This window comes from Schistocerca gregaria, chromosome 2 (genome assembly GCF_023897955.1).
Source record: "Schistocerca gregaria isolate iqSchGreg1 chromosome 2, iqSchGreg1.2, whole genome shotgun sequence".
In the NCBI taxonomy this organism is placed as follows: domain Eukaryota; kingdom Metazoa; phylum Arthropoda; class Insecta; order Orthoptera; family Acrididae; genus Schistocerca; species Schistocerca gregaria.
The window spans coordinates 1,015,678,397-1,015,701,572 of NC_064921.1; the positions used below are offsets into that span (position 1 = coordinate 1,015,678,397).

Consider the following 23,176-nt stretch of genomic DNA (forward strand, 5'->3'; position numbering starts at 1 on the left):
CTATGTCGTATTGTACTCCAGTGAGCCACGTCATGTGAGGATCTTCTGCATGTACCTTTGTTATGCAAGTAGCGCATTTATTTAATTTTTTAGTTACGATGACAACATCAGCACGAGTTGTCTCTAAGGTATGGCGCACACAAGTAGTTTCCGTGGTGTAGCGGTTATCACGTCTGCCTAACACGCAGAAGGTCCCCGGTTCGATCCCGGGCGGAAACACTTTTTCATCATTAAAAACAAGACATAGTAACATGCATCTGCTTCCATCTGTACCCAAAAACCTTCGTAATCGCCTTCACACGTCGGATCAGAGTGTCAATTGCTCACATCAAATATGAAATTCATTTGATACTGCCGCCGAGCATTTTGCATCGACTCAGCCACTCATGTGCGATCAGTTTGCACAAAACGCTAGGGCTCGTCCGGGATTTGAACCCGGGACCTCCTGCACCCGAAGCAGGAATCATACCCCTAGACCAACGAGCCATCTGACATGGCGAATGACTATTATTTCAGTGCACTGGGTGCCTCGATGTGGTCCAGGGTGCTCTGGAAAGTCTCGTGTAGGCTGGCGGGATGGGGGCGGCGCGAATTCCCGCGGTCGGCGGCCTTCCTGGGCTATTGGTACCTTCATGTAGAGCTGCCGCTGGGCTCGCACTCCCTGCTGCTAAGAAAGTGATTGCTTTTGCTGCTATGACTTGCAATCACGACTGCGGGAAACGCCGCTATCTCGTTAGGGGTGCTACGGCAGACACCCTCTCGAGCACCCCGAAGACTTCTTGAGCCCTCGGCTGTAATGGTTTCCAGGCTGTCAAAAGAACCGTCGCGTGTGCATTCGCGGACGGGAGAGAGGCTGAGGTAATTTCGAGTGAACGGGGATGGACTCCTCCCGTCCGCAGTTTCCGTAGTGTAGCGGTTATCACGTCTGCTTTACACGCAGAAGGTCCCCGGTTCGATCCCGGGCGGGAACAGTATTTTCTTGCCTATGTCGTATTGTACTCCAGTGAGCCACGTCATGTGAGGATCTTCTGCATGTACCTTTGTTATGCAAGTAGCGCATTTATTTAATTTTTTAGTTACGATGACAACATCAGCACGAGTTGTCTCTAAGGTATGGCGCACACAAGTAGTTTCCGTGGTGTAGCGGTTATCACGTCTGCCTAACACGCAGAAGGTCCCCTGTTCGATCCCGGGCGGAAACACTTTTTCATCATTAAAAACAAGACATAGTAACATGCATCTGCTTCCATCTGTACCCAAAAACCTTCGTAATCGCCTTCACACGTCGGATCAGAGTGTCAATTGCTCACATCAAATATGAAATTCATTTGATACTGCCGCCGAGCATTTTGCATCGACTCAGCCACTCATGTGCGATCAGTTTGCACAAAACGCTAGGGCTCGTCCGGGATTTGAACCCGGGACCTCCTGCACCCGAAGCAGGAATCATACCCCTAGACCAACGAGCCATCTGACATGGCGAATGACTATTATTTCAGTGCACTGGGTGCCTCGATGTGGTCCAGGGTGCTCTGGAAAGTCTCGTGTAGGCTGGCGGGATGGGGGCGGCGCGAATTCCCGCGGTCGGCGGCCTTCCTGGGCTATTGGTACCTTCATGTAGAGCTGCCGCTGGGCTCGCACTCCCTGCTGCTAAGAAAGTGATTGCTTTTGCTGCTATGACTTGCAATCACGACTGCGGGAAACGCCGCTATCTCGTTAGGGGTGCTACGGCAGACACCCTCTCGAGCACCCCGAAGACTTCTTGAGCCCTCGGCTGTAATGGTTTCCAGGCTGTCAAAAGAACCGTCGCGTGTGCATTCGCGGACGGGAGAGAGGCTGAGGTAATTTCGAGTGAACGGGGATGGACTCCTCCCGTCCGCAGTTTCCGTAGTGTAGCGGTTATCACGTCTGCTTTACACGCAGAAGGTCCCCGGTTCGATCCCGGGCGGGAACAGTATTTTCTTGCCTGTGTCGCATTGTACTACAGTGAGCTACGTCATGTGAGGATCTTCTGCATGTACCTTTGTTATGCAAGAAGCGCATTTATTTAATTTTTTAGTTACGATGTCAACATCAGCACGAGTTGTCTCTAAGGTATGGCGCACACAAGTAGTTTCCGTGGTGTAGCGGTTATCACGTCTGCCTAACACGCAGAAGGTCCCCGGTTCGATCCCGGGCGGAAACACTTTTTCATCATTAAAAACAAGACATAGTAACATGCATCTGCTTCCATCTGTACCCAAAAACCTTCGTAATCGCCTTCACACGTCGGATCAGAGTGTCAATTGCTCACATCAAATATGAAATTCATTTGATACTGCCGCCGAGCATTTTGCATCGACTCAGCCACTCATGTGCGATCAGTTTGCACAAATCGCTAGGGCTCGTCCGGGATTTGAACCCGGGACCTCCTGCACCCGAAGCAGGAATCATACCCCTAGACCAACGAGCCATCTGACATGGCGAATGACTATTATTTCAGTGCACTGGGTGCCTCGATGTGGTCCAGGGTGCTCTGGAAAGTCTCGTGTAGGCTGGCGGGATGGGGGCGGCGCGAATTCCCGCGGTCGGCGGCCTTCCTGGGCTATTGGTACCTTCATGTAGAGCTGCCGCTGGGCTCGCACTCCCTGCTGCTAAGAAAGTGATTGCTTTTGCTGCTATGACTTGCAATCACGACTGCGGGAAACGCCGCTATCTCGTTAGGGGTGCTACGGCAGACACCCTCTCGAGCACCCCGAAGACTTCTTGAGCCCTCGGCTGTAATGGTTTCCAGGCTGTCAAAAGAACCGTCGCGTGTGCATTCGCGGACGGGAGAGAGGCTGAGGTAATTTCGAGTGAACGGGGATGGACTCCTCCCGTCCGCAGTTTCCGTAGTGTAGCGGTTATCACGTCTGCTTTACACGCAGAAGGTCCCCGGTTCGATTCCGGGCGGGAACAGTATTTTCTTGCCTGTGTCGCATTGTACTACAGTGAGCTACGTCATGTGAGGATCTTCTGCATGTACCTTTGTTATGCAAGAAGCGCATTTATTTAATTTTTTAGTTACGATGTCAACATCAGCACGAGTTGTCTCTAAGGTATGGCGCACACAAGTAGTTTCCGTGGTGTAGCGGTTATCACGTCTGCCTAACACGCAGAAGGTCCCCGGTTCGATCCCGGGCGGAAACACTTTTTCATCATTAAAAACAGGACATAGTAACATGCATCTGCTTCCATCTGTACCCAAAAACCTTCGTAATCGCCTTCACACGTCGGATCAGAGTGTCAATTGCTCACATCAAATATGAAATTCATTTGATACTGCCGCCGAGCATTTTGCATCGACTCAGCCACTCATGTGCGATCAGTTTGCACAAAACGCTAGGGCTCGTCCGGGATTTGAACCCGGGACCTCCTGCACCCAAAGCAGGAATCATACCCCTAGACCAACGAGCCATCTGACATGGCGAATGACTATTATTTCAGTGCACTGGGTGCCTCGATGTGGTCCAGGGTGCTCTGGAAAGTCTCGTGTAGGCTGGCGGGATGGGGGCGGCGCGAATTCCCGCGGTCGGCGGCCTTCCTGGGCTATTGGTACCTTCATGTAGAGCTGCCGCTGGGCTCGCACTCCCTGCTGCTAAGAAAGTGATTGCTTTTGCTGCTATGACTTGCAATCACGACTGCGGGAAACGCCGCTATCTCGTTAGGGGTGCTACGGCAGACACCCTCTCGAGCACCCCGAAGACTTCTTGAGCCCTCGGCTGTAATGGTTTCCAGGCTGTCAAAAGAACCGTCGCGTGTGCATTCGCGGACGGGAGAGAGGCTGAGGTAATTTCGAGTGAACGGGGATGGACTCCTCCCGTCCGCAGTTTCCGTAGTGTAGCGGTTATCACGTCTGCTTTACACGCAGAAGGTCCCCGGTTCGATCCCGGGCGGGAACAGTATTTTCTTGCCTGTGTCGCATTGTACTACAGTGAGCTACGTCATGTGAGGATCTTCTGCATGTACCTTTGTTATGCAAGAAGCGCATTTATTTAATTTTTTAGTTACGATGTCAACATCAGCACGAGTTGTCTCTAAGGTATGGCGCACACAAGTAGTTTCCGTGGTGTAGCGGTTATCACGTCTGCCTAACACGCAGAAGGTCCCCGGTTCGATCCCGGGCGGAAACACTTTTTCATCATTAAAAACAAGACATAGTAACATGCATCTGCTTCCATCTGTACCCAAAAACCTTCGTAATCGCCTTCACACGTCGGATCAGAGTGTCAATTGCTCACATCAAATATGAAATTCATTTGATACTGCCGCCGAGCATTTTGCATCGACTCAGCCACTCATGTGCGATCAGTTTGCACAAAACGCTAGGGCTCGTCCGGGATTTGAACCCGGGACCTCCTGCACCCGAAGCAGGAATCATACCCCTAAACCAACGAGCCATCTGACATGGCGAATGACTATTATTTCAGTGCACTGGGTGCCTCGATGTGGTCCAGGGTGCTCTGGAAAGTCTCGTGTAGGCTGGCGGGATGGGGGCGGCGCGAATTCCCGCGGTCGGCGGCCTTCCTGGGCTATTGGTACCTTCATGTAGAGCTGCCGCTGGGCTCGCACTCCCTGCTGCTAAGAAAGTGATTGCTTTTGCTGCTATGACTTGCAATCACGACTGCGGGAAACGCCGCTATCTCGTTAGGGGTGCTACGGCAGACACCCTCTCGAGCACCCCGAAGACTTCTTGAGCCCTCGGCTGTAATGGTTTCCAGGCTGTCAAAAGAACCGTCGCGTGTGCATTCGCGGACGGGAGAGAGGCTGAGGTAATTTCGAGTGAACGGGGATGGACTCCTCCCGTCCGCAGTTTCCGTAGTGTAGCGGTTATCACGTCTGCTTTACACGCAGAAGGTCCCCGGTTCGATCCCGGGCGGGAACAGTATTTTCTTGCCTGTGTCGCATTGTACTACAGTGAGCTACGTCATGTGAGGATCTTCTGCATGTACCTTTGTTATGCAAGAAGCGCATTTATTTAATTTTTTAGTTACGATGTCAACATCAGCACGAGTTGTCTCTAAGGTATGGCGCACACAAGTAGTTTCCGTGGTGTAGCGGTTATCACGTCTGCCTAACACGCAGAAGGTCCCCGGTTCGATCCCGGGCGGAAACACTTTTTCATCATTAAAAACAGGACATAGTAACATGCATCTGCTTCCATCTGTACCCAAAAACCTTCGTAATCGCCTTCACACGTCGGATCAGAGTGTCAATTGCTCACATCAAATATGAAATTCATTTGATACTGCCGCCGAGCATTTTGCATCGACTCAGCCACTCATGTGCGATCAGTTTGCACAAAACGCTAGGGCTCGTCCGGGATTTGAACCCGGGACCTCCTGCACCCAAAGCAGGAATCATACCCCTAGACCAACGAGCCATCTGACATGGCGAATGACTATTATTTCAGTGCACTGGGTGCCTCGATGTGGTCCAGGGTGCTCTGGAAAGTCTCGTGTAGGCTGGCGGGATGGGGGCGGCGCGAATTCCCGCGGTCGGCGGCCTTCCTGGGCTATTGGTACCTTCATGTAGAGCTGCCGCTGGGCTCGCACTCCCTGCTGCTAAGAAAGTGATTGCTTTTGCTGCTATGACTTGCAATCACGACTGCGGGAAACGCCGCTATCTCGTTAGGGGTGCTACGGCAGACACCCTCGCGAGCACCCCGAAGACTTCTTGAGCCCTCGGCTGTAATGGTTTCCAGGCTGTCAAAAGAACCGTCGCGTGTGCATTCGCGGACGGGAGAGAGGCTGAGGTAATTTCGAGTGAACGGGGATGGACTCCTCCCGTCCGCAGTTTCCGTAGTGTAGCGGTTATCACGTCTGCTTTACACGCAGAAGGTCCCCGGTTCGATCCCGGGCGGGAACAGTATTTTCTTGCCTGTGTCGCATTGTACTACAGTGAGCTACGTCATGTGAGGATCTTCTGCATGTACCTTTGTTATGCAAGAAGCGCATTTATTTAATTTTTTAGTTACGATGTCAACATCAGCACGAGTTGTCTCTAAGGTATGGCGCACACAAGTAGTTTCCGTGGTGTAGCGGTTATCACGTCTGCCTAACACGCAGAAGGTCCCCGGTTCGATCCCGGGCGGAAACACTTTTTCATCATTAAAAACAGGACATAGTAACATGCATCTGCTTCCATCTGTACCCAAAAACCTTCGTAATCGCCTTCACACGTCGGATCAGAGTGTCAATTGCTCACATCAAATATGAAATTCATTTGATACTGCCGCCGAGCATTTTGCATCGACTCAGCCACTCATGTGCGATCAGTTTGCACAAAACGCTAGGGCTCGTCCGGGATTTGAACCCGGGACCTCCTGCACCCGAAGCAGGAATCATACCCCTAGACCAACGAGCCATCTGACATGGCGAATGACTATTATTTCAGTGCACTGGGTGCCTCGATGTGGTCCAGGGTGCTCTGGAAAGTCTCGTGTAGGCTGGCGGGATGGGGGCGGCGCGAATTCCCGCGGTCGGCGGCCTTCCTGGGCTATTGGTACCTTCATGTAGAGCTGCCGCTGGGCTCGCACTCCCTGCTGCTAAGAAAGTGATTGCTTTTGCTGCTATGACTTGCAATCACGACTGCGGGAAACGCCGCTATCTCGTTAGGGGTGCTACGGCAGACACCCTCTCGAGCACCCCGAAGACTTCTTGAGCCCTCGGCTGTAATGGTTTCCAGGCTGTCAAAAGAACCGTCGCGTGTGCATTCGCGGACGGGAGAGAGGCTGAGGTAATTTCGAGTGAACGGGGATGGACTCCTCCCGTCCGCAGTTTCCGTAGTGTAGCGGTTATCACGTCTGCTTTACACGCAGAAGGTCCCCGGTTCGATCCCGGGCGGGAACAGTATTTTCTTGCCTGTGTCGCATTGTACTACAGTGAGCTACGTCATGTGAGGATCTTCTGCATGTACCTTTGTTATGCAAGAAGCGCATTTATTTAATTTTTTAGTTACGATGTCAACATCACCACGAGTTGTCTCTAAGGTATGGCGCACACAAGTAGTTTCCGTGGTGTAGCGGTTATCACGTCTGCCTAACACGCAGAAGGTCCCCGGTTCGATCCCGGGCGGAAACACTTTTTCATCATTAAAAACAAGACATAGTAACATGCATCTGCTTCCATCTGTACCCAAAAACCTTCGTAATCGCCTTCACACGTCGGATCAGAGTGTCAATTGCTCACATCAAATATGAAATTCATTTGATACTGCCGCCGAGCATTTTGCATCGACTCAGCCACTCATGTGCGATCAGTTTGCACAAAACGCTAGGGCTCGTCCGGGATTTGAACCCGGGACCTCCTGCACCCGAAGCAGGAATCATACCCCTAGACCAACGAGCCATCTGACATGGCGAATGACTATTATTTCAGTGCACTGGGTGCCTCGATGTGGTCCAGGGTGCTCTGGAAAGTCTCGTGTAGGCTGGCGGGATGGGGGCGGCGCGAATTCCCGCGGTCGGCGGCCTTCCTGGGCTATTGGTACCTTCATGTAGAGCTGCCGCTGGGCTCGCACTCCCTGCTGCTAAGAAAGTGATTGCTTTTGCTGCTATGACTTGCAATCACGACTGCGGGAAACGCCGCTATCTCGTTAGGGGTGCTACGGCAGACACCCTCTCGAGCACCCCGAAGACTTCTTGAGCCCTCGGCTGTAATGGTTTCCAGGCTGTCAAAAGAACCGTCGCGTGTGCATTCGCGGACGGGAGAGAGGCTGAGGTAATTTCGAGTGAACGGGGATGGACTCCTCCCGTCCGCAGTTTCCGTAGTGTAGCGGTTATCACGTCTGCTTTACACGCAGAAGGTCCCCGGTTCGATCCCGGGCGGGAACAGTATTTTCTTGCCTGTGTCGCATTGTACTACAGTGAGCTACGTCATGTGAGGATCTTCTGCATGTACCTTTGTTATGCAAGAAGCGCATTTATTTATTTTTTTAGTTACGATGTCAACATCAGCACGAGTTGTCTCTAAGGTATGGCGCACACAAGTAGTTTCCGTGGTGTAGCGGTTATCACGTCTGCCTAACACGCAGAAGGTCCCCGGTTCGATCCCGGGCGGAAACACTTTTTCATCATTAAAAACAGGACATAGTAACATGCATCTGCTTCCATCTGTACCCAAAAACCTTCGTAATCGCCTTCACACGTCGGATCAGAGTGTCAATTGCTCACATCAAATATGAAATTCATTTGATACTGCCGCCGAGCATTTTGCATCGACTCAGCCACTCATGTGCGATCAGTTTGCACAAAACGCTAGGGCTCGTCCGGGATTTGAACCCGGGACCTCCTGCACCCAAAGCAGGAATCATACCCCTAGACCAACGAGCCATCTGACATGGCGAATGACTATTATTTCAGTGCACTGGGTGCCTCGATGTGGTCCAGGGTGCTCTGGAAAGTCTCGTGTAGGCTGGCGGGATGGGGGCGGCGCGAATTCCCGCGGTCGGCGGCCTTCCTGGGCTATTGGTACCTTCATGTAGAGCTGCCGCTGGGCTCGCACTCCCTGCTGCTAAGAAAGTGATTGCTTTTGCTGCTATGACTTGCAATCACGACTGCGGGAAACGCCGCTATCTCGTTAGGGGTGCTACGGCAGACACCCTCTCGAGCACCCCGAAGACTTCTTGAGCCCTCGGCTGTAATGGTTTCCAGGCTGTCAAAAGAACCGTCGCGTGTGCATTCGCGGACGGGAGAGAGGCTGAGGTAATTTCGAGTGAACGGGGATGGACTCCTCCCGTCCGCAGTTTCCGTAGTGTAGCGGTTATCACGTCTGCTTTACACGCAGAAGGTCCCCGGTTCGATCCCGGGCGGGAACAGTATTTTCTTGCCTGTGTCGCATTGTACTACAGTGAGCTACGTCATGTGAGGATCTTCTGCATGTACCTTTGTTATGCAAGAAGCGCATTTATTTAATTTTTTAGTTACGATGTCAACATCAGCACGAGTTGTCTCTAAGGTATGGCGCACACAAGTAGTTTCCGTGGTGTAGCGGTTATCACGTCTGCCTAACACGCAGAAGGTCCCCGGTTCGATCCCGGGCGGAAACACTTTTTCATCATTAAAAACAGGACATAGTAACATGCATCTGCTTCCATCTGTACCCAAAAACCTTCGTAATCGCCTTCACACGTCGGATCAGAGTGTCAATTGCTCACATCAAATATGAAATTCATTTGATACTGCCGCCGAGCATTTTGCATCGACTCAGCCACTCATGTGCGATCAGTTTGCACAAAACGCTAGGGCTCGTCCGGGATTTGAACCCGGGACCTCCTGCACCCAAAGCAGGAATCATACCCCTAGACCAACGAGCCATCTGACATGGCGAATGACTATTATTTCAGTGCACTGGGTGCCTCGATGTGGTCCAGGGTGCTCTGGAAAGTCTCGTGTAGGCTGGCGGGATGGGGGCGGCGCGAATTCCCGCGGTCGGCGGCCTTCCTGGGCTATTGGTACCTTCATGTAGAGCTGCCGCTGGGCTCGCACTCCCTGCTGCTAAGAAAGTGATTGCTTTTGCTGCTATGACTTGCAATCACGACTGCTGCCGCTGGGCTCGCACTCCCTGCTGCTAAGAAAGTGATTGCTTTTGCTGCTATGACTTGCAATCACGACTGCGGGAAACGCCGCTATCTCGTTAGGGGTGCTACGGCAGACACCCTCTCGAGCACCCCGAAGACTTCTTGAGCCCTCGGCTGTAATGGTTTCCAGGCTGTCAAAAGAACCGTCGCGTGTGCATTCGCGGACGGGAGAGAGGCTGAGGTAATTTCGAGTGAACGGGGATGGACTCCTCCCGTCCGCAGTTTCCGTAGTGTAGCGGTTATCACGTCTGCTTTACACGCAGAAGGTCCCCGGTTCGATCCCGGGCGGGAACAGTATTTTCTTGCCTGTGTCGCATTGTACTACAGTGAGCTACGTCATGTGAGGATCTTCTGCATGTACCTTTGTTATGCAAGAAGCGCATTTATTTAATTTTTTAGTTACGATGTCAACATCAGCACGAGTTGTCTCTAAGGTATGGCGCACACAAGTAGTTTCCGTGGTGTAGCGGTTATCACGTCTGCCTAACACGCAGAAGGTCCCCGGTTCGATCCCGGGCGGAAACACTTTTTCATCATTAAAAACAGGACATAGTAACATGCATCTGCTTCCATCTGTACCCAAAAACCTTCGTAATCGCCTTCACACGTCGGATCAGAGTGTCAATTGCTCACATCAAATATGAAATTCATTTGATACTGCCGCCGAGCATTTTGCATCGACTCAGCCACTCATGTGCGATCAGTTTGCACAAAACGCTAGGGCTCGTCCGGGATTTGAACCCGGGACCTCCTGCACCCAAAGCAGGAATCATACCCCTAGACCAACGAGCCATCTGACATGGCGAATGACTATTATTTCAGTGCACTGGGTGCCTCGATGTGGTCCAGGGTGCTCTGGAAAGTCTCGTGTAGGCTGGCGGGATGGGGGCGGCGCGAATTCCCGCGGTCGGCGGCCTTCCTGGGCTATTGGTACCTTCATGTAGAGCTGCCGCTGGGCTCGCACTCCCTGCTGCTAAGAAAGTGATTGCTTTTGCTGCTATGACTTGCAATCACGACTGCGGGAAACGCCGCTATCTCGTTAGGGGTGCTACGGCAGACACCCTCTCGAGCACCCCGAAGACTTCTTGAGCCCTCGGCTGTAATGGTTTCCAGGCTGTCAAAAGAACCGTCGCGTGTGCATTCGCGGACGGGAGAGAGGCTGAGGTAATTTCGAGTGAACGGGGATGGACTCCTCCCGTCCGCAGTTTCCGTAGTGTAGCGGTTATCACGTCTGCTTTACACGCAGAAGGTCCCCGGTTCGATCCCGGGCGGGAACAGTATTTTCTTGCCTGTGTCGCATTGTACTACAGTGAGCTACGTCATGTGAGGATCTTCTGCATGTACCTTTGTTATGCAAGAAGCGCATTTATTTAATTTTTTAGTTACGATGTCAACATCAGCACGAGTTGTCTCTAAGGTATGGCGCACACAAGTAGTTTCCGTGGTGTAGCGGTTATCACGTCTGCCTAACACGCAGAAGGTCCCCGGTTCGATCCCGGGCGGAAACACTTTTTCATCATTAAAAACAGGACATAGTAACATGCATCTGCTTCCATCTGTACCCAAAAACCTTCGTAATCGCCTTCACACGTCGGATCAGAGTGTCAATTGCTCACATCAAATATGAAATTCATTTGATACTGCCGCCGAGCATTTTGCATCGACTCAGCCACTCATGTGCGATCAGTTTGCACAAAACGCTAGGGCTCGTCCGGGATTTGAACCCGGGACCTCCTGCACCCAAAGCAGGAATCATACCCCTAGACCAACGAGCCATCTGACATGGCGAATGACTATTATTTCAGTGCACTGGGTGCCTCGATGTGGTCCAGGGTGCTCTGGAAAGTCTCGTGTAGGCTGGCGGGATGGGGGCGGCGCGAATTCCCGCGGTCGGCGGCCTTCCTGGGCTATTGGTACCTTCATGTAGAGCTGCCGCTGGGCTCGCACTCCCTGCTGCTAAGAAAGTGATTGCTTTTGCTGCTATGACTTGCAATCACGACTGCGGGAAACGCCGCTATCTCGTTAGGGGTGCTACGGCAGACACCCTCTCGAGCACCCCGAAGACTTCTTGAGCCCTCGGCTGTAATGGTTTCCAGGCTGTCAAAAGAACCGTCGCGTGTGCATTCGCGGACGGGAGAGAGGCTGAGGTAATTTCGAGTGAACGGGGATGGACTCCTCCCGTCCGCAGTTTCCGTAGTGTAGCGGTTATCACGTCTGCTTTACACGCAGAAGGTCCCCGGTTCGATCCCGGGCGGGAACAGTATTTTCTTGCCTGTGTCGCATTGTACTACAGTGAGCTACGTCATGTGAGGATCTTCTGCATGTACCTTTGTTATGCAAGAAGCGCATTTATTTAATTTTTTAGTTACGATGTCAACATCAGCACGAGTTGTCTCTAAGGTATGGCGCACACAAGTAGTTTCCGTGGTGTAGCGGTTATCACGTCTGCCTAACACGCAGAAGGTCCCCGGTTCGATCCCGGGCGGAAACCCTTTTTCATCATTAAAAACAGGACATAGTAACATGCATCTGCTTCCATCTGTACCCAAAAACCTTCGTAATCGCCTTCACACGTCGGATCAGAGTGTCAATTGCTCACATCAAATATGAAATTCATTTGATACTGCCGCCGAGCATTTTGCATCGACTCAGCCACTCATGTGCGATCAGTTTGCACAAAACGCTAGGGCTCGTCCGGGATTTGAACCCGGGACCTCCTGCACCCAAAGCAGGAATCATACCCCTAGACCAACGAGCCATCTGACATGGCGAATGACTATTATTTCAGTGCACTGGGTGCCTCGATGTGGTCCAGGGTGCTCTGGAAAGTCTCGTGTAGGCTGGCGGGATGGGGGCGGCGCGAATTCCCGCGGTCGGCGGCCTTCCTGGGCTATTGGTACCTTCATGTAGAGCTGCCGCTGGGCTCGCACTCCCTGCTGCTAAGAAAGTGATTGCTTTTGCTGCTATGACTTGCAATCACGACTGCGGGAAACGCCGCTATCTCGTTAGGGGTGCTACGGCAGACACCCTCTCGAGCACCCCGAAGACTTCTTGAGCCCTCGGCTGTAATGGTTTCCAGGCTGTCAAAAGAACCGTCGCGTGTGCATTCGCGGACGGGAGAGAGGCTGAGGTAATTTCGAGTGAACGGGGATGGACTCCTCCCGTCCGCAGTTTCCGTAGTGTAGCGGTTATCACGTCTGCTTTACACGCAGAAGGTCCCCGGTTCGATCCCGGGCGGGAACAGTATTTTCTTGCCTGTGTCGCATTGTACTACAGTGAGCTACGTCATGTGAGGATCTTCTGCATGTACCTTTGTTATGCAAGAAGCGCATTTATTTAATTTTTTAGTTACGATGTCAACATCAGCACGAGTTGTCTCTAAGGTATGGCGCACACAAGTAGTTTCCGTGGTGTAGCGGTTATCACGTCTGCCTAACACGCAGAAGGTCCCCGGTTCGATCCCGGGCGGAAACACTTTTTCATCATTAAAAACAGGACATAGTAACATGCATCTGCTTCCATCTGTACCCAAAAACCTTCGTAATCGCCTTCACACGTCGGATCAGAGTGTCAATTGCTCACATCAAATATGAAATTCATTTGATACTGCCGCCGAGCATTTTGCATCGACTCAGCCACTCATGTGCGATCAGTTTGCACAAAACGCTAGGGCTCGTCCGGGATTTGAACCCGGGACCTCCTGCACCCGAAGCAGGAATCATACCCCTAGACCAACGAGCCATCTGACATGGCGAATGACTATTATTTCAGTGCACTGGGTGCCTCGATGTGGTCCAGGGTGCTCTGGAAAGTCTCGTGTAGGCTGGCGGGATGGGGGCGGCGCGAATTCCCGCGGTCGGCGGCCTTCCTGGGCTATTGGTACCTTCATGTAGAGCTGCCGCTGGGCTCGCACTCCCTGCTGCTAAGAAAGTGATTGCTTTTGCTGCTATGACTTGCAATCACGACTGCGGGAAACGCCGCTATCTCGTTAGGGGTGCTACGGCAGACACCCTCTCGAGCACCCCGAAGACTTCTTGAGCCCTCGGCTGTAATGGTTTCCAGGCTGTCAAAAGAACCGTCGCGTGTGCATTCGCGGACGGGAGAGAGGCTGAGGTAATTTCGAGTGAACGGGGATGGACTCCTCCCGTCCGCAGTTTCCGTAGTGTAGCGGTTATCACGTCTGCTTTACACGCAGAAGGTCCCCGGTTCGATCCCGGGCGGGAACAGTATTTTCTTGCCTGTGTCGCATTGTACTACAGTGAGCTACGTCATGTGAGGATCTTCTGCATGTACCTTTGTTATGCAAGAAGCGCATTTATTTAATTTTTTAGTTACGATGTCAACATCAGCACGAGTTGTCTCTAAGGTATGGCGCACACAAGTAGTTTCCGTGGTGTAGCGGTTATCACGTCTGCCTAACACGCAGAAGGTCCCCGGTTCGATCCCGGGCGGAAACACTTTTTCATCATTAAAAACAGGACATAGTAACATGCATCTGCTTCCATCTGTACCCAAAAACCTTCGTAATCGCCTTCACACGTCGGATCAGAGTGTCAATTGCTCACATCAAATATGAAATTCATTTGATACTGCCGCCGAGCATTTTGCATCGACTCAGCCACTCATGTGCGATCAGTTTGCACAAAACGCTAGGGCTCGTCCGGGATTTGAACCCGGGACCTCCTGCACCCAAAGCAGGAATCATACCCCTAGACCAACGAGCCATCTGACATGGCGAATGACTATTATTTCAGTGCACTGGGTGCCTCGATGTGGTCCAGGGTGCTCTGGAAAGTCTCGTGTAGGCTGGCGGGATGGGGGCGGCGCGAATTCCCGCGGTCGGCGGCCTTCCTGGGCTATTGGTACCTTCATGTAGAGCTGCCGCTGGGCTCGCACTCCCTGCTGCTAAGAAAGTGATTGCTTTTGCTGCTATGACTTGCAATCACGACTGCGGGAAACGCCGCTATCTCGTTAGGGGTGCTACGGCAGACACCCTCTCGAGCACCCCGAAGACTTCTTGAGCCCTCGGCTGTAATGGTTTCCAGGCTGTCAAAAGAACCGTCGCGTGTGCATTCGCGGACGGGAGAGAGGCTGAGGTAATTTCGAGTGAACGGGGATGGACTCCTCCCGTCCGCAGTTTCCGTAGTGTAGCGGTTATCACGTCTGCTTTACACGCAGAAGGTCCCCGGTTCGATCCCGGGCGGGAACAGTATTTTCTTGCCTGTGTCGCATTGTACTACAGTGAGCTACGTCATGTGAGGATCTTCTGCATGTACCTTTGTTATGCAAGAAGCGCATTTATTTAATTTTTTAGTTACGATGTCAACATCAGCACGAGTTGTCTCTAAGGTATGGCGCACACAAGTAGTTTCCGTGGTGTAGCGGTTATCACGTCTGCCTAACACGCAGAAGGTCCCCGGTTCGATCCCGGGCGGAAACACTTTTTCATCATTAAAAACAGGACATAGTAACATGCATCTGCTTCCATCTGTACCCAAAAACCTTCGTAATCGCCTTCACACGTCGGATCAGAGTGTCAATTGCTCACATCAAATATGAAATTCATTTGATACTGCCGCCGAGCATTTTGCATCGACTCAGCCACTCATGTGCGATCAGTTTGCACAAAACGCTAGGGCTCGTCCGGGATTTGAACCCGGGACCTCCTGCACCCGAAGCAGGAATCATACCCCTAGACCAACGAGCCATCTGACATGGCGAATGACTATTATTTCAGTGCACTGGGTGCCTCGATGTGGTCCAGGGTGCTCTGGAAAGTCTCGTGTAGGCTGGCGGGATGGGGGCGGCGCGAATTCCCGCGGTCGGCGGCCTTCCTGGGCTATTGGTACCTTCATGTAGAGCTGCCGCTGGGCTCGCACTCCCTGCTGCTAAGAAAGTGATTGCTTTTGCTGCTATGACTTGCAATCACGACTGCGGGAAACGCCGCTATCTCGTTAGGGGTGCTACGGCAGACACCCTCTCGAGCACCCCGAAGACTTCTTGAGCCCTCGGCTGTAATGGTTTCCAGGCTGTCAAAAGAACCGTCGCGTGTGCATTCGCGGACGGGAGAGAGGCTGAGGTAATTTCGAGTGAACGGGGATGGACTCCTCCCGTCCGCAGTTTCCGTAGTGTAGCGGTTATCACGTCTGCTTTACACGCAGAAGGTCCCCGGTTCGATCCCGGGCGGGAACAGTATTTTCTTGCCTATGTCGTATTGTACTCCAGTGAGCCATGTCATGTGAGGATCTTCTGCATGTACCTTTGTTATGCAAGTAGGGCATTTATTTAATTTTTTAGTTACGATGACAACATCAGCACGAGTTGTCTCTAAGGTATGGCGCACACAAGTAGTTTCCGTGGTGTAGCGGTTATCACGTCTGCCTAACACGCAGAAGGTCCCCGGTTCGATCCCGGGCGGAAACACTTTTTCATCATTAAAAACAGGACATAGTAACATGCATCTGCTTCCATCTGTACCCAAAAACCTTCGTAATCGCCTTCACACGTCGGATCAGAGTGTCAATTGCTCACATCAAATATGAAATTCATTTGATACTGCCGCCGAGCATTTTGCATCGACTCAGCCACTCATGTGCGATCAGTTTGCACAAAACGCTAGGGCTCGTCCGGGATTTGAACCCGGGACCTCCTGCACCCAAAGCAGGAATCATACCCCTAGACCAACGAGCCATCTGACATGGCGAATGACTATTATTTCAGTGCACTGGGTGCCTCGATGTGGTCCAGGGTGCTCTGGAAAGTCTCGTGTAGGCTGGCGGGATGGGGGCGGCGCGAATTCCCGCGGTCGGCGGCCTTCCTGGGCTATTGGTACCTTCATGTAGAGCTGCCGCTGGGCTCGCACTCCCTGCTGCTAAGAAAGTGATTGCTTTTGCTGCTATGACTTGCAATCACGACTGCGGGAAACGCCGCTATCTCGTTAGGGGTGCTACGGCAGACACCCTCTCGAGCACCCCGAAGACTTCTTGAGCCCTCGGCTGTAATGGTTTCCAGGCTGTCAAAAGAACCGTCGCGTGTGCATTCGCGGACGGGAGAGAGGCTGAGGTAATTTCGAGTGAACGGGGATGGACTCCTCCCGTCCGCAGTTTCCGTAGTGTAGCGGTTATCACGTCTGCTTTACACGCAGAAGGTCCCCGGTTCGATCCCGGGCGGGAACAGTATTTTCTTGCCTGTGTCGCATTGTACTACAGTGAGCTACGTCATGTGAGGATCTTCTGCATGTACCTTTGTTATGCAAGAAGCGCATTTATTTAATTTTTTAGTTACGATGTCAACATCAGCACGAGTTGTCTCTAAGGTATGGCGCACACAAGTAGTTTCCGTGGTGTAGCGGTTATCACGTCTGCCTAACACGCAGAAGGTCCCCGGTTCGATCCCGGGCGGAAACACTTTTTCATCATTAAAAACAGGACATAGTAACATGCATCTGCTTCCATCTGTACCCAAAAACCTTCGTAATCGCCTTCACACGTCGGATCAGAGTGTCAATTGCTCACATCAAATATGAAATTCATTTGATACTGCCGCCGAGCATTTTGCATCGACTCAGCCACTCATGTGCGATCAGTTTGCACAAAACGCTAGGGCTCGTCCGGGATTTGAACCCGGGACCTCCTGCACCCGAAGCAGGAATCATACCCCTAGACCAACGAGCCATCTGACATGGCGAATGACTATTATTTCAGTGCACTGGGTGCCTCGATGTGGTCCAGGGTGCTCTGGAAAGTCTCGTGTAGGCTGGCGGGATGGGGGCGGCGCGAATTCCCGCGGTCGGCGGCCTTCCTGGGCTATTGGTACCTTCATGTAGAGCTGCCGCTGGGCTCGCACTCCCTGCTGCTAAGAAAGTGATTGCTTTTGCTGCTATGACTTGCAATCACGACTGCGGGAAACGCCGCTATCTCGTTAGGGGTGCTACGGCAGACACCCTCTCGAGCACCCCGAAGACTTCTTGAGCCCTCGGCTGTAATGGTTTCCAGGCTGTCAAAAGAACCGTCGCGTGTGCATTCGCGGACGGGAGAGAGGCTGAGGTAATTTCGAGTGAACGGGGATGGACTCCTCCCGTCCGCAGTTTCCGTAGTGTAGCGGTTATCACGTCTGCTTTACACGCAGAAGGTCCCCGGTTCGATCCCGGGCGGGAACAGTATTTTCTTGCCTATGTCGTATTGTACTCCAGTGAGCCATGTCATGTGAGGATCTTCTGCATGTACCTTTGTTATGCAAGTAGCGCATTTATTTAATTTTTTAGTTACGATGACAACATCAGCACGAGTTGTCTCTAAGGTATGGCGCACACAAGTAGTTTCCGTGGTGTAGCGGTTATCACGTCTGCCTAACACGCAGAAGGTCCCCGGTTCGATCCCGGGCGGAAACACTTTTTCATCATTAAAAACAAGACATAGTAACATGCATCTGCTTCCATCTGTACCCAAAAACCTTCGTAATCGCCTTCACACGTCGGATCAGAGTGTCAATTGCTCACATCAAATATGAAATTCATTTGATACTGCCGCCGAGCATTTTGCATCGACTCAGCCACTCATGTGCGATCAGTTTGCACAAAACGCTAGGGCTCGTCCGGGATTTGAACCCGGGACCTCCTGCACCTGAAGCAGGAATCATACCCCTAGACCAACGAGCCATCTGACATGGCGAATGACTATTATTTCAGTGCACTGGGTGCCTCGATGTGGTCCAGGGTGCTCTGGAAAGTCTCGTGTAGGCTGGCGGGATGGGGGCGGCGCGAATTCCCGCGGTCGGCGGCCTTCCTGGGCTATTGGTACCTTCATGTAGAGCTGCCGCTGGGCTCGCACTCCCTGCTGCTAAGAAAGTGATTGCTTTTGCTGCTATGACTTGCAATCACGACTGCGGGAAACGCCGCTATCTCGTTAGGGGTGCTACGGCAGACACCCTCTCGAGCACCCCGAAGACTTCTTGAGCCCTCGGCTGTAATGGTTTCCAGGCTGTCAAAAGAACCGTCGCGTGTGCATTCGCGGACGGGAGAGAGGCTGAGGTAATTTCGAGTGAACGGGGATGGACTCCTCCCGTCCGCAGTTTCCGTAGTGTAGCGGTTATCACGTCTGCTTTACACGCAGAAGGTCCCCGGTTCGATCCCGGGCGGGAACAGTATTTTCTTGCCTGTGTCGCATTGTACTACAGTGAGCTACGTCATGTGAGGATCTTCTGCATGTACCTTTGTTATGCAAGAAGCGCATTTATTTAATTTTTTAGTTACGATGTCAACATCAGCACGAGTTGTCTCTAAGGTATGGCGCACACAAGTAGTTTCCGTGGTGTAGCGGTTATCACGTCTGCCTAACACGCAGAAGGTCCCCGGTTCGATCCCGGGCGGAAACACTTTTTCATCATTAAAAACAGGACATAGTAACATGCATCTGCTTCCATCTGTACCCAAAAACCTTCGTAATCGCCTTCACACGTCGGATCAGAGTGTCAATTGCTCACATCAAATATGAAATTCATTTGATACTGCCGCCGAGCATTTTGCATCGACTCAGCCACTCATGTGCGATCAGTTTGCACAAAACGCTAGGGCTCGTCCGGGATTTGAACCCGGGACCTCCTGCACCCGAAGCAGGAATCATACCCCTAGACCAACGAGCCATCTGACATGGCGAATGACTATTATTTCAGTGCACTGGGTGCCTCGATGTGGTCCAGGGTGCTCTGGAAAGTCTCGTGTAGGCTGGCGGGATGGGGGCGGCGCGAATTCCCGCGGTCGGCGGCCTTCCTGGGCTATTGGTACCTTCATGTAGAGCTGCCGCTGGGCTCGCACTCCCTGCTGCTAAGAAAGTGATTGCTTTTGCTGCTATGACTTGCAATCACGACTGCGGGAAACGCCGCTATCTCGTTAGGGGTGCTACGGCAGACACCCTCTCGAGCACCCCGAAGACTTCTTGAGCCCTCGGCTGTAATGGTTTCCAGGCTGTCAAAAGAACCGTCGCGTGTGCATTCGCGGACGGGAGAGAGGCTGAGGTAATTTCGAGTGAACGGGGATGGACTCCTCCCGTCCGCAGTTTCCGTAGTGTAGCGGTTATCACGTCTGCTTTACACGCAGAAGGTCCCCGGTTCGATCCCGGGCGGGAACAGTATTTTCTTGCCTATGTCGTATTGTACTCCAGTGAGCCATGTCATGTGAGGATCTTCTGCATGTACCTTTGTTATGCAAGTAGCGCATTTATTTAATTTTTTAGTTACGATGACAACATCAGCACGAGTTGTCTCTAAGGTATGGCGCACACAAGTAGTTTCCGTGGTGTAGCGGTTATCACGTCTGCCTAACACGCAGAAGGTCCCCGGTTCGATCCCGGGCGGAAACACTTTTTCATCATTAAAAACAAGACATAGTAACATGCATCTGCTTCCATCTGTACCCAAAAACCTTCGTAATCGCCTTCACACGTCGGATCAGAGTGTCAATTGCTCACATCAAATATGAAATTCATTTGATACTGCCGCCGAGCATTTTGCATCGACTCAGCCACTCATGTGCGATCAGTTTGCACAAAACGCTAGGGCTCGTCCGGGATTTGAACCCGGGACCTCCTGCACCCGAAGCAGGAATCATACCCCTAGACCAACGAGCCATCTGACATGGCGAATGACTATTATTTCAGTGCACTGGGTGCCTCGATGTGGTCCAGGGTGCTCTGGAAAGTCTCGTGTAGGCTGGCGGGATGGGGGCGGCGCGAATTCCCGCGGTCGGCGGCCTTCCTGGGCTATTGGTACCTTCATGTAGAGCTGCCGCTGGGCTCGCACTCCCTGCTGCTAAGAAAGTGATTGCTTTTGCTGCTATGACTTGCAATCACGACTGCGGGAAACGCCGCTATCTCGTTAGGGGTGCTACGGCAGACACCCTCTCGAGCACCCCGAAGACTTCTTGAGCCCTCGGCTGTAATGGTTTCCAGGCTGTCAAAAGAACCGTCGCGTGTGCATTCGCGGACGGGAGAGAGGCTGAGGTAATTTCGAGTGAACGGGGATGGACTCCTCCCGTCCGCAGTTTCCGTAGTGTAGCGGTTATCACGTCTGCTTTACACGCAGAAGGTCCCCGGTTCGATCCCGGGCGGGAACAGTATTTTCTTGCCTGTGTCGCATTGTACTACAGTGAGCTACGTCATGTGAGGATCTTCTGCATGTACCTTTGTTATGCAAGAAGCGCATTTATTTAATTTTTTAGTTACGATGTCAACATCAGCACGAGTTGTCTCTAAGGTATGGCGCACACAAGTAGTTTCCGTGGTGTAGCGGTTATCACGTCTGCCTAACACGCAGAAGGTCCCCGGTTCGATCCCGGGCGGAAACACTTTTTCATCATTAAAAACAAGACATAGTAACATGCATCTGCTTCCATCTGTACCCAAAAACCTTCGTAATCGCCTTCACACGTCGGATCAGAGTGTCAATTGCTCACATCAAATATGAAATTCATTTGATACTGCCGCCGAGCATTTTGCATCGACTCAGCCACTCATGTGCGATCAGTTTGCACAAAACGCTAGGGCTCGTCCGGGATTTGAACCCGGGACCTCCTGCACCCGAAGCAGGAATCATACCCCTAGACCAACGAGCCATCTGACATGGCGAATGACTATTATTTCAGTGCACTGGGTGCCTCGATGTGGTCCAGGGTGCTCTGGAAAGTCTCGTGTAGGCTGGCGGGATGGGGGCGGCGCGAATTCCCGCGGTCGGCGGCCTTCCTGGGCTATTGGTACCTTCATGTAGAGCTGCCGCTGGGCTCGCACTCCCTGCTGCTAAGAAAGTGATTGCTTTTGCTGCTATGACTTGCAATCACGACTGCGGGAAACGCCGCTATCTCGTTAGGGGTGCTACGGCAGACACCCTCTCGAGCACCCCGAAGACTTCTTGAGCCCTCGGCTGTAATGGTTTCCAGGCTGTCAAAAGAACCGTCGCGTGTGCATTCGCGGACGGGAGAGAGGCTGAGGTAATTTCGAGTGAACGGGGATGGACTCCTCCCGTCCGCAGTTTCCGTAGTGTAGCGGTTATCACGTCTGCTTTACACGCAGAAGGTCCCCGGTTCGATCCCGGGCGGGAACAGTATTTTCTTGCCTATGTCGTATTGTACTCCAGTGAGCCATGTCATGTGAGGATCTTCTGCATGTACCTTTGTTATGCAAGTAGCGCATTTATTTAATTTTTTAGTTACGATGACAACATCAGCACGAGTTGTCTCTAAGGTATGGCGCACACAAGTAGTTTCCGTGGTGTAGCGGTTATCACGTCTGCCTAACACGCAGAAGGTCCCCGGTTCGATCCCGGGCGGAAACACTTTTTCATCATTAAAAACAAGACATAGTAACATGCATCTGCTTCCATCTGTACCCAAAAACCTTCGTAATCGCCTTCACACGTCGGATCAGAGTGTCAATTGCTCACATCAAATATGAAATTCATTTGATACTGCCGCCGAGCATTTTGCATCGACTCAGCCACTCATGTGCGATCAGTTTGCACAAAACGCTAGGGCTCGTCCGGGATTTGAACCCGGGACCTCCTGCACCCGAAGCAGGAATCATACCCCTAGACCAACGAGCCATCTGACATGGCGAATGACTATTATTTCAGTGCACTGGGTGCCTCGATGTGGTCCAGGGTGCTCTGGAAAGTCTCGTGTAGGCTGGCGGGATGGGGGCGGCGCGAATTCCCGCGGTCGGCGGCCTTCCTGGGCTATTGGTACCTTCATGTAGAGCTGCCGCTGGGCTCGCACTCCCTGCTGCTAAGAAAGTGATTGCTTTTGCTGCTATGACTTGCAATCACGACTGCGGGAAACGCCGCTATCTCGTTAGGGGTGCTACGGCAGACACCCTCTCGAGCACCCCGAAGACTTCTTGAGCCCTCGGCTGTAATGGTTTCCAGGCTGTCAAAAGAACCGTCGCGTGTGCATTCGCGGACGGGAGAGAGGCTGAGGTAATTTCGAGTGAACGGGGATGGACTCCTCCCGTCCGCAGTTTCCGTAGTGTAGCGGTTATCACGTCTGCTTTACACGCAGAAGGTCCCCGGTTCGATCCCGGGCGGGAACAGTATTTTCTTGCCTGTGTCGCATTGTACTACAGTGAGCTACGTCATGTGAGGATCTTCTGCATGTACCTTTGTTATGCAAGAAGCGCATTTATTTAATTTTTTAGTTACGATGTCAACATCAGCACGAGTTGTCTCTAAGGTATGGCGCACACAAGTAGTTTCCGTGGTGTAGCGGTTATCACGTCTGCCTAACACGCAGAAGGTCCCCGGTTCGATCCCGGGCGGAAACACTTTTTCATCATTAAAAACAAGACATAGTAACATGCATCTGCTTCCATCTGTACCCAAAAACCTTCGTAATCGCCTTCACACGTCGGATCAGAGTGTCAATTGCTCACATCAAATATGAAATTCATTTGATACTGCCGCCGAGCATTTTGCATCGACTCAGCCACTCATGTGCGATCAGTTTGCACAAAACGCTAGGGCTCGTCCGGGATTTGAACCCGGGACCTCCTGCACCCGAAGCAGGAATCATACCCCTAGACCAACGAGCCATCTGACA

General features: G+C 52.2%; 71 non-coding genes across 71 annotated transcripts; 47 read left to right on the forward strand and 24 right to left on the reverse strand.

Annotated features, from left to right (window-relative positions):
• The first annotated feature begins 146 nt into the window (after window positions 1–146).
• Window positions 147–219, forward strand: Trnav-aac (transfer RNA valine (anticodon AAC)). Its single transcript has one exon. It is a non-coding gene; the product is annotated as a tRNA-Val (tRNA).
• Window positions 220–414: 195 nt separating this feature from the next.
• Trnap-cgg (transfer RNA proline (anticodon CGG)) lies at window positions 415–486 on the reverse strand. The gene has a single exon. It is a non-coding gene; the product is annotated as a tRNA-Pro (tRNA).
• Window positions 487–898: 412 nt separating this feature from the next.
• Window positions 899–971, forward strand: Trnav-uac (transfer RNA valine (anticodon UAC)). The gene has a single exon. It is a non-coding gene; the product is annotated as a tRNA-Val (tRNA).
• Window positions 972–1,129: 158 nt separating this feature from the next.
• Trnav-aac (transfer RNA valine (anticodon AAC)) lies at window positions 1,130–1,202 on the forward strand. The gene has a single exon. It is a non-coding gene; the product is annotated as a tRNA-Val (tRNA).
• A 195-nt stretch (window positions 1,203–1,397) lies between these two features.
• On the reverse strand, window positions 1,398–1,469 carry Trnap-cgg (transfer RNA proline (anticodon CGG)). The gene has a single exon. It is a non-coding gene; the product is annotated as a tRNA-Pro (tRNA).
• A 412-nt stretch (window positions 1,470–1,881) lies between these two features.
• Trnav-uac (transfer RNA valine (anticodon UAC)) lies at window positions 1,882–1,954 on the forward strand. The gene has a single exon. It is a non-coding gene; the product is annotated as a tRNA-Val (tRNA).
• Window positions 1,955–2,112: 158 nt separating this feature from the next.
• On the forward strand, window positions 2,113–2,185 carry Trnav-aac (transfer RNA valine (anticodon AAC)). The gene has a single exon. It is a non-coding gene; the product is annotated as a tRNA-Val (tRNA).
• A 195-nt stretch (window positions 2,186–2,380) lies between these two features.
• On the reverse strand, window positions 2,381–2,452 carry Trnap-cgg (transfer RNA proline (anticodon CGG)). The gene has a single exon. It is a non-coding gene; the product is annotated as a tRNA-Pro (tRNA).
• A 412-nt stretch (window positions 2,453–2,864) lies between these two features.
• On the forward strand, window positions 2,865–2,937 carry Trnav-uac (transfer RNA valine (anticodon UAC)). The gene has a single exon. It is a non-coding gene; the product is annotated as a tRNA-Val (tRNA).
• A 158-nt stretch (window positions 2,938–3,095) lies between these two features.
• Trnav-aac (transfer RNA valine (anticodon AAC)) lies at window positions 3,096–3,168 on the forward strand. The gene has a single exon. It is a non-coding gene; the product is annotated as a tRNA-Val (tRNA).
• A 195-nt stretch (window positions 3,169–3,363) lies between these two features.
• Window positions 3,364–3,435, reverse strand: Trnap-ugg (transfer RNA proline (anticodon UGG)). The gene has a single exon. It is a non-coding gene; the product is annotated as a tRNA-Pro (tRNA).
• Window positions 3,436–3,847: 412 nt separating this feature from the next.
• Window positions 3,848–3,920, forward strand: Trnav-uac (transfer RNA valine (anticodon UAC)). The gene has a single exon. It is a non-coding gene; the product is annotated as a tRNA-Val (tRNA).
• A 158-nt stretch (window positions 3,921–4,078) lies between these two features.
• Trnav-aac (transfer RNA valine (anticodon AAC)) lies at window positions 4,079–4,151 on the forward strand. The gene has a single exon. It is a non-coding gene; the product is annotated as a tRNA-Val (tRNA).
• A 195-nt stretch (window positions 4,152–4,346) lies between these two features.
• On the reverse strand, window positions 4,347–4,418 carry Trnap-cgg (transfer RNA proline (anticodon CGG)). Its single transcript has one exon. It is a non-coding gene; the product is annotated as a tRNA-Pro (tRNA).
• A 412-nt stretch (window positions 4,419–4,830) lies between these two features.
• Window positions 4,831–4,903, forward strand: Trnav-uac (transfer RNA valine (anticodon UAC)). The gene has a single exon. It is a non-coding gene; the product is annotated as a tRNA-Val (tRNA).
• Window positions 4,904–5,061: 158 nt separating this feature from the next.
• Window positions 5,062–5,134, forward strand: Trnav-aac (transfer RNA valine (anticodon AAC)). Its single transcript has one exon. It is a non-coding gene; the product is annotated as a tRNA-Val (tRNA).
• A 195-nt stretch (window positions 5,135–5,329) lies between these two features.
• On the reverse strand, window positions 5,330–5,401 carry Trnap-ugg (transfer RNA proline (anticodon UGG)). Its single transcript has one exon. It is a non-coding gene; the product is annotated as a tRNA-Pro (tRNA).
• A 412-nt stretch (window positions 5,402–5,813) lies between these two features.
• Window positions 5,814–5,886, forward strand: Trnav-uac (transfer RNA valine (anticodon UAC)). Its single transcript has one exon. It is a non-coding gene; the product is annotated as a tRNA-Val (tRNA).
• Window positions 5,887–6,044: 158 nt separating this feature from the next.
• Window positions 6,045–6,117, forward strand: Trnav-aac (transfer RNA valine (anticodon AAC)). Its single transcript has one exon. It is a non-coding gene; the product is annotated as a tRNA-Val (tRNA).
• A 195-nt stretch (window positions 6,118–6,312) lies between these two features.
• On the reverse strand, window positions 6,313–6,384 carry Trnap-cgg (transfer RNA proline (anticodon CGG)). Its single transcript has one exon. It is a non-coding gene; the product is annotated as a tRNA-Pro (tRNA).
• Window positions 6,385–6,796: 412 nt separating this feature from the next.
• Window positions 6,797–6,869, forward strand: Trnav-uac (transfer RNA valine (anticodon UAC)). Its single transcript has one exon. It is a non-coding gene; the product is annotated as a tRNA-Val (tRNA).
• A 158-nt stretch (window positions 6,870–7,027) lies between these two features.
• On the forward strand, window positions 7,028–7,100 carry Trnav-aac (transfer RNA valine (anticodon AAC)). Its single transcript has one exon. It is a non-coding gene; the product is annotated as a tRNA-Val (tRNA).
• A 195-nt stretch (window positions 7,101–7,295) lies between these two features.
• Window positions 7,296–7,367, reverse strand: Trnap-cgg (transfer RNA proline (anticodon CGG)). Its single transcript has one exon. It is a non-coding gene; the product is annotated as a tRNA-Pro (tRNA).
• Window positions 7,368–7,779: 412 nt separating this feature from the next.
• Trnav-uac (transfer RNA valine (anticodon UAC)) lies at window positions 7,780–7,852 on the forward strand. The gene has a single exon. It is a non-coding gene; the product is annotated as a tRNA-Val (tRNA).
• Window positions 7,853–8,010: 158 nt separating this feature from the next.
• On the forward strand, window positions 8,011–8,083 carry Trnav-aac (transfer RNA valine (anticodon AAC)). The gene has a single exon. It is a non-coding gene; the product is annotated as a tRNA-Val (tRNA).
• Window positions 8,084–8,278: 195 nt separating this feature from the next.
• On the reverse strand, window positions 8,279–8,350 carry Trnap-ugg (transfer RNA proline (anticodon UGG)). Its single transcript has one exon. It is a non-coding gene; the product is annotated as a tRNA-Pro (tRNA).
• Window positions 8,351–8,762: 412 nt separating this feature from the next.
• Window positions 8,763–8,835, forward strand: Trnav-uac (transfer RNA valine (anticodon UAC)). The gene has a single exon. It is a non-coding gene; the product is annotated as a tRNA-Val (tRNA).
• Window positions 8,836–8,993: 158 nt separating this feature from the next.
• On the forward strand, window positions 8,994–9,066 carry Trnav-aac (transfer RNA valine (anticodon AAC)). The gene has a single exon. It is a non-coding gene; the product is annotated as a tRNA-Val (tRNA).
• A 195-nt stretch (window positions 9,067–9,261) lies between these two features.
• Trnap-ugg (transfer RNA proline (anticodon UGG)) lies at window positions 9,262–9,333 on the reverse strand. Its single transcript has one exon. It is a non-coding gene; the product is annotated as a tRNA-Pro (tRNA).
• Window positions 9,334–9,818: 485 nt separating this feature from the next.
• Window positions 9,819–9,891, forward strand: Trnav-uac (transfer RNA valine (anticodon UAC)). The gene has a single exon. It is a non-coding gene; the product is annotated as a tRNA-Val (tRNA).
• A 158-nt stretch (window positions 9,892–10,049) lies between these two features.
• Trnav-aac (transfer RNA valine (anticodon AAC)) lies at window positions 10,050–10,122 on the forward strand. Its single transcript has one exon. It is a non-coding gene; the product is annotated as a tRNA-Val (tRNA).
• A 195-nt stretch (window positions 10,123–10,317) lies between these two features.
• Trnap-ugg (transfer RNA proline (anticodon UGG)) lies at window positions 10,318–10,389 on the reverse strand. The gene has a single exon. It is a non-coding gene; the product is annotated as a tRNA-Pro (tRNA).
• A 412-nt stretch (window positions 10,390–10,801) lies between these two features.
• On the forward strand, window positions 10,802–10,874 carry Trnav-uac (transfer RNA valine (anticodon UAC)). The gene has a single exon. It is a non-coding gene; the product is annotated as a tRNA-Val (tRNA).
• A 158-nt stretch (window positions 10,875–11,032) lies between these two features.
• On the forward strand, window positions 11,033–11,105 carry Trnav-aac (transfer RNA valine (anticodon AAC)). Its single transcript has one exon. It is a non-coding gene; the product is annotated as a tRNA-Val (tRNA).
• A 195-nt stretch (window positions 11,106–11,300) lies between these two features.
• Trnap-ugg (transfer RNA proline (anticodon UGG)) lies at window positions 11,301–11,372 on the reverse strand. The gene has a single exon. It is a non-coding gene; the product is annotated as a tRNA-Pro (tRNA).
• A 412-nt stretch (window positions 11,373–11,784) lies between these two features.
• Window positions 11,785–11,857, forward strand: Trnav-uac (transfer RNA valine (anticodon UAC)). The gene has a single exon. It is a non-coding gene; the product is annotated as a tRNA-Val (tRNA).
• Window positions 11,858–12,015: 158 nt separating this feature from the next.
• Trnav-aac (transfer RNA valine (anticodon AAC)) lies at window positions 12,016–12,088 on the forward strand. Its single transcript has one exon. It is a non-coding gene; the product is annotated as a tRNA-Val (tRNA).
• A 195-nt stretch (window positions 12,089–12,283) lies between these two features.
• Window positions 12,284–12,355, reverse strand: Trnap-ugg (transfer RNA proline (anticodon UGG)). The gene has a single exon. It is a non-coding gene; the product is annotated as a tRNA-Pro (tRNA).
• Window positions 12,356–12,767: 412 nt separating this feature from the next.
• Trnav-uac (transfer RNA valine (anticodon UAC)) lies at window positions 12,768–12,840 on the forward strand. The gene has a single exon. It is a non-coding gene; the product is annotated as a tRNA-Val (tRNA).
• Window positions 12,841–12,998: 158 nt separating this feature from the next.
• Window positions 12,999–13,071, forward strand: Trnav-aac (transfer RNA valine (anticodon AAC)). The gene has a single exon. It is a non-coding gene; the product is annotated as a tRNA-Val (tRNA).
• Window positions 13,072–13,266: 195 nt separating this feature from the next.
• On the reverse strand, window positions 13,267–13,338 carry Trnap-cgg (transfer RNA proline (anticodon CGG)). Its single transcript has one exon. It is a non-coding gene; the product is annotated as a tRNA-Pro (tRNA).
• Window positions 13,339–13,750: 412 nt separating this feature from the next.
• On the forward strand, window positions 13,751–13,823 carry Trnav-uac (transfer RNA valine (anticodon UAC)). The gene has a single exon. It is a non-coding gene; the product is annotated as a tRNA-Val (tRNA).
• A 158-nt stretch (window positions 13,824–13,981) lies between these two features.
• Window positions 13,982–14,054, forward strand: Trnav-aac (transfer RNA valine (anticodon AAC)). The gene has a single exon. It is a non-coding gene; the product is annotated as a tRNA-Val (tRNA).
• Window positions 14,055–14,249: 195 nt separating this feature from the next.
• Window positions 14,250–14,321, reverse strand: Trnap-ugg (transfer RNA proline (anticodon UGG)). The gene has a single exon. It is a non-coding gene; the product is annotated as a tRNA-Pro (tRNA).
• A 412-nt stretch (window positions 14,322–14,733) lies between these two features.
• Trnav-uac (transfer RNA valine (anticodon UAC)) lies at window positions 14,734–14,806 on the forward strand. Its single transcript has one exon. It is a non-coding gene; the product is annotated as a tRNA-Val (tRNA).
• A 158-nt stretch (window positions 14,807–14,964) lies between these two features.
• Trnav-aac (transfer RNA valine (anticodon AAC)) lies at window positions 14,965–15,037 on the forward strand. The gene has a single exon. It is a non-coding gene; the product is annotated as a tRNA-Val (tRNA).
• A 195-nt stretch (window positions 15,038–15,232) lies between these two features.
• Window positions 15,233–15,304, reverse strand: Trnap-cgg (transfer RNA proline (anticodon CGG)). The gene has a single exon. It is a non-coding gene; the product is annotated as a tRNA-Pro (tRNA).
• A 412-nt stretch (window positions 15,305–15,716) lies between these two features.
• On the forward strand, window positions 15,717–15,789 carry Trnav-uac (transfer RNA valine (anticodon UAC)). Its single transcript has one exon. It is a non-coding gene; the product is annotated as a tRNA-Val (tRNA).
• Window positions 15,790–15,947: 158 nt separating this feature from the next.
• Trnav-aac (transfer RNA valine (anticodon AAC)) lies at window positions 15,948–16,020 on the forward strand. The gene has a single exon. It is a non-coding gene; the product is annotated as a tRNA-Val (tRNA).
• Window positions 16,021–16,215: 195 nt separating this feature from the next.
• On the reverse strand, window positions 16,216–16,287 carry Trnap-ugg (transfer RNA proline (anticodon UGG)). The gene has a single exon. It is a non-coding gene; the product is annotated as a tRNA-Pro (tRNA).
• A 412-nt stretch (window positions 16,288–16,699) lies between these two features.
• Trnav-uac (transfer RNA valine (anticodon UAC)) lies at window positions 16,700–16,772 on the forward strand. The gene has a single exon. It is a non-coding gene; the product is annotated as a tRNA-Val (tRNA).
• Window positions 16,773–16,930: 158 nt separating this feature from the next.
• Trnav-aac (transfer RNA valine (anticodon AAC)) lies at window positions 16,931–17,003 on the forward strand. The gene has a single exon. It is a non-coding gene; the product is annotated as a tRNA-Val (tRNA).
• A 195-nt stretch (window positions 17,004–17,198) lies between these two features.
• Window positions 17,199–17,270, reverse strand: Trnap-cgg (transfer RNA proline (anticodon CGG)). The gene has a single exon. It is a non-coding gene; the product is annotated as a tRNA-Pro (tRNA).
• A 412-nt stretch (window positions 17,271–17,682) lies between these two features.
• Trnav-uac (transfer RNA valine (anticodon UAC)) lies at window positions 17,683–17,755 on the forward strand. Its single transcript has one exon. It is a non-coding gene; the product is annotated as a tRNA-Val (tRNA).
• Window positions 17,756–17,913: 158 nt separating this feature from the next.
• On the forward strand, window positions 17,914–17,986 carry Trnav-aac (transfer RNA valine (anticodon AAC)). Its single transcript has one exon. It is a non-coding gene; the product is annotated as a tRNA-Val (tRNA).
• Window positions 17,987–18,181: 195 nt separating this feature from the next.
• Trnal-cag (transfer RNA leucine (anticodon CAG)) lies at window positions 18,182–18,253 on the reverse strand. Its single transcript has one exon. It is a non-coding gene; the product is annotated as a tRNA-Leu (tRNA).
• A 412-nt stretch (window positions 18,254–18,665) lies between these two features.
• Window positions 18,666–18,738, forward strand: Trnav-uac (transfer RNA valine (anticodon UAC)). Its single transcript has one exon. It is a non-coding gene; the product is annotated as a tRNA-Val (tRNA).
• Window positions 18,739–18,896: 158 nt separating this feature from the next.
• Trnav-aac (transfer RNA valine (anticodon AAC)) lies at window positions 18,897–18,969 on the forward strand. Its single transcript has one exon. It is a non-coding gene; the product is annotated as a tRNA-Val (tRNA).
• A 195-nt stretch (window positions 18,970–19,164) lies between these two features.
• On the reverse strand, window positions 19,165–19,236 carry Trnap-cgg (transfer RNA proline (anticodon CGG)). Its single transcript has one exon. It is a non-coding gene; the product is annotated as a tRNA-Pro (tRNA).
• A 412-nt stretch (window positions 19,237–19,648) lies between these two features.
• Window positions 19,649–19,721, forward strand: Trnav-uac (transfer RNA valine (anticodon UAC)). Its single transcript has one exon. It is a non-coding gene; the product is annotated as a tRNA-Val (tRNA).
• Window positions 19,722–19,879: 158 nt separating this feature from the next.
• Trnav-aac (transfer RNA valine (anticodon AAC)) lies at window positions 19,880–19,952 on the forward strand. The gene has a single exon. It is a non-coding gene; the product is annotated as a tRNA-Val (tRNA).
• A 195-nt stretch (window positions 19,953–20,147) lies between these two features.
• Window positions 20,148–20,219, reverse strand: Trnap-cgg (transfer RNA proline (anticodon CGG)). The gene has a single exon. It is a non-coding gene; the product is annotated as a tRNA-Pro (tRNA).
• Window positions 20,220–20,631: 412 nt separating this feature from the next.
• On the forward strand, window positions 20,632–20,704 carry Trnav-uac (transfer RNA valine (anticodon UAC)). The gene has a single exon. It is a non-coding gene; the product is annotated as a tRNA-Val (tRNA).
• Window positions 20,705–20,862: 158 nt separating this feature from the next.
• Window positions 20,863–20,935, forward strand: Trnav-aac (transfer RNA valine (anticodon AAC)). The gene has a single exon. It is a non-coding gene; the product is annotated as a tRNA-Val (tRNA).
• Window positions 20,936–21,130: 195 nt separating this feature from the next.
• Window positions 21,131–21,202, reverse strand: Trnap-cgg (transfer RNA proline (anticodon CGG)). The gene has a single exon. It is a non-coding gene; the product is annotated as a tRNA-Pro (tRNA).
• Window positions 21,203–21,614: 412 nt separating this feature from the next.
• Window positions 21,615–21,687, forward strand: Trnav-uac (transfer RNA valine (anticodon UAC)). Its single transcript has one exon. It is a non-coding gene; the product is annotated as a tRNA-Val (tRNA).
• A 158-nt stretch (window positions 21,688–21,845) lies between these two features.
• Window positions 21,846–21,918, forward strand: Trnav-aac (transfer RNA valine (anticodon AAC)). Its single transcript has one exon. It is a non-coding gene; the product is annotated as a tRNA-Val (tRNA).
• Window positions 21,919–22,113: 195 nt separating this feature from the next.
• Window positions 22,114–22,185, reverse strand: Trnap-cgg (transfer RNA proline (anticodon CGG)). The gene has a single exon. It is a non-coding gene; the product is annotated as a tRNA-Pro (tRNA).
• A 412-nt stretch (window positions 22,186–22,597) lies between these two features.
• Trnav-uac (transfer RNA valine (anticodon UAC)) lies at window positions 22,598–22,670 on the forward strand. Its single transcript has one exon. It is a non-coding gene; the product is annotated as a tRNA-Val (tRNA).
• Window positions 22,671–22,828: 158 nt separating this feature from the next.
• Window positions 22,829–22,901, forward strand: Trnav-aac (transfer RNA valine (anticodon AAC)). Its single transcript has one exon. It is a non-coding gene; the product is annotated as a tRNA-Val (tRNA).
• Window positions 22,902–23,096: 195 nt separating this feature from the next.
• On the reverse strand, window positions 23,097–23,168 carry Trnap-cgg (transfer RNA proline (anticodon CGG)). The gene has a single exon. It is a non-coding gene; the product is annotated as a tRNA-Pro (tRNA).
• Window positions 23,169–23,176: the final 8 nt, after the last annotated feature.